At 39.2% G+C, this 6,224-nt stretch overlaps 1 protein-coding gene across 1 annotated transcript in view; it reads right to left on the bottom strand.

The window, feature by feature from the left end:
• The window catches only part of lrrc4ca (leucine rich repeat containing 4C, genome duplicate a), a 50,134-nt gene extending 47,703 nt beyond the window's left edge, over nucleotides 1-2,431 (bottom strand). The window contains exon 1 of the mRNA XM_027023626.3: nucleotides 811-2,431. The gene's annotated coding sequence lies outside the window, so the exon portion shown is untranslated. The remainder of the gene's footprint in view (nucleotides 1-810) is intronic.
• Nucleotides 2,432-6,224: the final 3,793 nt, after the last annotated feature.

Genomic DNA, 6,224 nt, shown 5'->3' on the forward strand with positions numbered 1-6,224 from the left:
TTGTAAGAATGAACATTTAATATACATATTTTGTGTCTCTTCTGTAGGTGACACCGCGTGCTATCCATTGGATTTAGGCACTGATATCAGCACCACGGGGTTATGGACAGCTCCCGAAGTGTGGCCCTGCTCTTTTTATACTCCTCACTGAAAAGATGTTTTGCGCTTAATACACATTTTGAATTAACAAAGGTAAAGAAAGGTAAATGTTGCAGTAAATTGCAAGGTTAGCTTGAGATATGCTTACATAAATTCAAAAAGCATTGTTTTAATCACTTTATGTTTAAGTATGGTATTGGTACCAAATTCAGAATATCTGCGATATCAACGTTTTCAGCTAAACTGAACACCTGTTAATTTTAAACGGATTTCATATACCGTCTAACATCCGACTCAAACAAATAATATGCAGTAGACTGCATCTCGATCCGGCAAGAAACCAAGCCATGTTGGCAGACACACAGAGAGAGAGAGAGAGAGAGAGAGAGAGAGAGAGAGAGAGAGAGAGAGAGAGAGAGAGAGAGAGAGAGAGAGAGAGAGAGAGATTTAAATAAAATATGAGTTAGCCTAATAGCCACAATGTACAGGTGGTCATCGTCTTTTTATATTTGTGATGCACACGTATATCTGTGATAAGTTATATTATATTAAACATCCGTTGTTACTAATATAGGATGTGAAGCAACAAAGCAACATTCCGAAATAGGATTTTGAACCATTTCTGCTAAACGCCACATCGCAATAGTGACGCGATGGCAGTAAAAGGTCTAAAAAGTAGCCCTCGACGTACTGAAATGATTGATTACTTACTTTTCTCGAAGCTCAAATACAGAAGTAGCTCAAATTGGAGTCAAATATAGGGAGCGTGACCGTCAGCTCCCTCCCCACGACAACTGCACCGAAACTCCATCCGCAATTTTCATGCAATTTTGCACGATCCAAGGGAACAGTTCTTTAACGTGTAGGTCTGAGGCTATTCATTGAGCTCACACCGCGTTTTCGGAAATTCCTTCAGAAATTCCTTCAACCAGCTCTGAAATCATGAAATGTTTAGAGCTGAAATATGTGTATCCATAATCTGTTCAGTATACTTTCTCCATTAGACATAAAACTGACACGCACAGGTGCCTCTAGACGAGATTTCGATGCCGTGCGAAACCTTGCCGTGTTAACCGGACATCTTTCTATCCATCGTTGCATCTATAGCTATTTCTTTTTCATCTAACATTGAATCGAAATTAATTCAGTTTTTCCTTGGCTGATGTCCCGGTCTTCACTCGCTTTACTTAATTATCTGCATTGTTGTTTTCACACACAATCAAAACATTTTAGTCTTATTCCTGAGACCGACTGTTCTCTGCATATCCCGTCGTATTCTTCATCAGAACATAAATGTAAATGATTGTGGATATTTTATTCCATCGTAATGGGTTAAGATGGAACTTTTCTTCTCCCTCTCTTCGCCCTAAACGCGGAGAATCTGATTAGGTTTCTACTCACAGCCCAGTGCGGATTTCAAGACGCTTATTTCCTTTAAATGTTGTTACGTCCTCAGGAATGCTTCTCCGGGTTAGGCATGTTTGAGAACATCAAAAAGAAAAGGTACATTTTAACAAATCACTTCTGTGTTTCTAAGCAATTCCTTTCGAAACCTAGTTGATACAAGACCCACAGCGCCTTCCACAAACACATCCCAAAAGCTACATCTGAATAACGCGTTCAGAGTCAGATGTCCTCGTCCTTTTTACTTCTCAACCAACTGTATGAGAACCGTTGTTGAAAGAAGTCATAGTGTATGGTTCCTTTTGAGAATAATATAAACTTGTTGGATTTGCATATGATGCATTCATCTAAGGGTACATCCACCAGTCATCCGCCAAGCGCTCGTCGCTAACTCATCGCATCCAGTCGCTCATTTCAGCGTTTCAAAGACAAGTCGGTCGTTCTGGTGCAAGGTATCCACTGATACACACAGCGGGGTATGCCACAAACATCCGAACAGTAGCAATGGCTCTCCCTTCATTCCATGTCGACTCTCACAGTGCAATGAGATTATGCAGAATGAAGAAATATTTGAGGAAAAACGTCACAAGTATAAAATCCTTTGGACAGGAAAACCTTGGGTAAAGATTTGCACATTAACACGCACCTCCACTAGTTGTGTTCAACTGTTCCTGCACTACGTATACGAGTCCACTTCCTCACGCCTGTAAGACGTAGGAGGACATTTATTCTGTACACCGTGACTTCTTGTACGCCACAGATTTCGCTCACGGCCCCGCAAGTAACGCTTAAGGATCTAGTATCATTCTGTAATGTGCATAGAGTCCTTATTTCGGTTTCTTCTTATATAACAATTCACTCACCAGCGTCTCGGATAGGTGAAATATAATTATCCAATTACCTCCTATCAGCCTACTACTGATTGGTCAATAACAATAACCCTGAACGCCATGAGAGTATCTGCCCGGGGAGTCATGTGGAAATGTGAACGCGTGTTTCGCGGTTCCGGTGCCTGCTAGACTGTGTGTGTGTGTGTGTGTGTGTGTGTGTGTGTGCGCGCGCGCACGTGGGGAGAGAGAGAGCGAGAGAGCGCGAGAGAGAGAGAGAGAGAGAGAGAGAGAGAGAGAGAGAGAGAGAGAGAGAGAGAGAGATTCTCCGCAGCTTTCTGTCTATGGCAAAAGGGACACGACTGCCATCTACTGACTCTCTTGAGCCCATCTTGACTTCTTCAACCCAAGAACACCTAAACCGTACAGGCACAGGGGTGCGCTCTGACTGACAAGAAAACCCGACTGTCATTTCTAAACACGAAATCGTGTCACGAACTATGGACTATATTCAGGTAGCTACTCTTAAGTTCCTTTTAACACAAGCCACCTTAAAATTACAACAGATCACAATGCAAACAATTTGTGGAGGAATGACGTGGATGGATGTCTGAATGTCGGAATTAATTAATAAGCACTGGCAAAACTAGAAAATGACCGTCAATAAGGATGCTTCACAAATTGCTAGATTAAAGATCTTTTCTGATGTTCAAAGTCACTTCTACCCTCATGCTGTCTAAATGGTCAGAGATGAAGATACGGTAGTCAAATGTATGGCCGTTGAGGTGATTTTTGTGCTTGAGCTGTATTCCCACCCTTTATGCAGAATGTGCATCCTATTCATCCACGCTGCTCATCATGTGTCTGCCTGAGCTGCTGTCTCGCTGTCTATCATGCATAGGCTACATCAGCTTAATATTGACGGAAAGCAGCTCCTCCTCGCTTGCTGTCCGACCCAGACGTTCTAATTGTTTGACGTTAAAGGGCAGGTCCGTATGTCTGACTGACAACTGCAGGCCCTTAAAGAAAGCCAAAGAAATGCAAAGTATTCTAATGGCAGGCACACGTGTTTACATCAAGCCACAGGCCTGACTGACTACTTCAAACGCAGAAAGCTCTTTGTTTAGCCTGTTAATCAAGACATAGATTCAGCTTTGGTGTGTGATGCAGATCAGCAGAACACTGAATAAATTCATCAAAGGAGTATGTTGGATACTAGTGGCCTCAAATCTAAATCCAATCTTTTTTATCACTGGTATAATCACTGGTGGTTAATGGTATCGGAGAGACTGGTAAATATGCATTACCTTGTCCTGAAGGAGTTGTCCTGTCACAAGGATAGATAGATAGATTAATTACTGTAACATTCATGTGAAAGCTGTTTAGCAACATTGGCTCATAGGTTCTCTTCAACAGCTTAAGTTTGAATTATGTGTCCAATGCATGATAGAAAGTAATCTGGATTTAAAGCTGTCTCTTTTTTATGACTGTCCAGTGAGCCTCTTGTGACTATTTTACTTTACCTTGAATGTTATTTTTATTGGTAAGAGTTCTCTCAATAGCCATAATGTCAGTCTTAAAGCAAACATTGATTTGTGTTCTGACAAACAGGAGGCTTGGTGATTGACATAATATTTCACTACTAAAACATCAAACAATCAAACTCAGTCTAAAGTGGAGTATCAGATTGATCCTTGGGCTAGAGCATCAGTCTTTTACTATTACAGTCAGAGGACTAAAAACAGGTGTTAATCATATTCTGTACACTAAGCATCACATTGCTGAGCTTTATTTTTCCTTATGTCTTAAATTCTTTAACATGTGGAATATTGTTTCACAGCACTTTTACAATTCAAATGCTGTTTGGAGAGCCACATGAGGCCTTGGAGCAATGAACAGTTTTGGCTTGGGATGCGTGCTAGAAGCCTCTGGGCAACATTAAAGAAGCAGCTAGCGGAAAGACCTACACAATGTAAAGGGTAAGGTAGGAAGAAACACTAAAAACTGAAAAAACAACGACTTTAACCTGAGTAAATATGAAAATACCACTCTTACACCTTAAATAAAAATGCTTCCGTGTCCTTCCATCTGTGTTGGAAAGTGTTGCTGTGTCCTTGAGCAGGAGACCAAGGGTCCTACAGACTCTGCATGGGGTACCATAAATCTTCTATGTCCTCCAGTTCTTGTGCCCTTTTGTCTGTTTTGGGACCTGTTTGGAGGGTCAAACATCACACTAAACAATAGCTACAGTAGTGATGAGCCACAGTATGGAGTCAGCATCAAAGGCTCTACTGGAAAGTTAACAATGTCATTATCTGACCGACAGGCCCTGGCTTTAGTGCCCATAAAATGTCTTTTGGCATTGGATTCAACAGAAACAAAGTATGTTGACAGTAGAAAAGAGCAATTCTGCAGCATGTTTGAAAGATATTATGATTTTTGTATCTTTTGATACAATACGATTTTGGCAAAATCTTGCTTATTTGCTGCTAATGAGAACAGATATTCTGTCATCTGTACAAATGTGAACAATTATGCATTCAGATCACATCAGTGTGAAGGCGCATGTATGACTGTTGTACTGTTAATTATTTCACCCATTGATGTAAGACTGTGTATTAAGGACAGAAATGTGTTATTCACACTTATAATTATGAAGCCAATACAGGACAAACCTCTATCAGCCCCTCATTTCATGTTACATTATGCACTTACATAAAAAACACATTGAAGATGAAATATCAGGAGAGAACTTTTGAAGGAAATATAAAATATCTCAGCATCACTTATCCAAATATGTTTTCAGAATTTCTCTATTGGCCATATGTTGTTTTGTTGTTGTTTTTTCTGGGGTTTTTAATGTTTTTGTATACTCATTTATATATTTTTTTGTATATCATAATATATGCTGTGGGAAAGCAGTACTAAGGAAAGTGGAGTCCCTCTGTGTTGGTGGACTATTGTTGGACACTGAAGAGAGACGTTCCTGAGGCCAAATATAGGCAAAAATCATATAACTCTACATATTAGAAGTATTGCAAATGTAATAAAAGCTTTATTTATTAATGTAAAATATACTTAAATAGACTTATTGTACAATTGAATTGCTCTGTCACTTAAAAACCATGCGTAATAGAAAAGGTCTAAAAACATATTCAAATTCAAAGGAAAAATATGCTATAAAGTCCACTAAATTTAGTTTGTAGGACAAATAAATTAATATTGTTCTTGCCAAGCTTTATGACCATATTTGCCATCCTGTTTAATCTCCTTTTTGATTCAGTCTAACCTTTCACTTTACTTCTGACCCAGAGGATCTGTGGCTGAAAAACACTCAATATTCATGTAATTTTCAACTCAGAACCACTATGTGCCATTCCAGCCCTTCGCTTAAATTTAGAACTCAGTGCCAGCTCCACCACCATTACCATCATCAAAACTAATATCTTACACACATGTAATTTTTGTTCTTGGAAACAACTATGCCATGAAACATAACGTGATCCAGTGCAAATCCTAAGCATCCAGATTAATGCTGAAGGCTCACTCCTGCTGGGCCTGTGACATTAAAAGTTGCATTTTAATTAGCAATATGGCCATGCACAGTAGTAATCCCAGCAGTTAAATGAACACAAGTCAACACAACATGATACGTTGTTGAATCTTGTTTTGACAAACAATCTTGAGTAGCTGTTATGGAGGGGTACAAGGCCTTATCAGTGAAGGAATGCAGAAAAATCAATCAATCAATCAATCAATCAATCAATCAATCAATCTATCTATCTATCTATCTATCTATCTATCTATCTATCTATCTGTCTGCTGTAATTTCTTAGAAGTACTCATTTAGTAATAGGACAATTTATATTTATTTTTATTTTAGTTGTATTAATG

The sequence above is a fragment of the Electrophorus electricus genome, chromosome 4 (genome assembly GCF_041902795.1).
Source record: "Electrophorus electricus isolate QZ-2024a chromosome 4, ASM4190279v1, whole genome shotgun sequence".
In the NCBI taxonomy this organism is placed as follows: Eukaryota; Metazoa; Chordata; class Actinopteri; order Gymnotiformes; family Gymnotidae; genus Electrophorus; species Electrophorus electricus.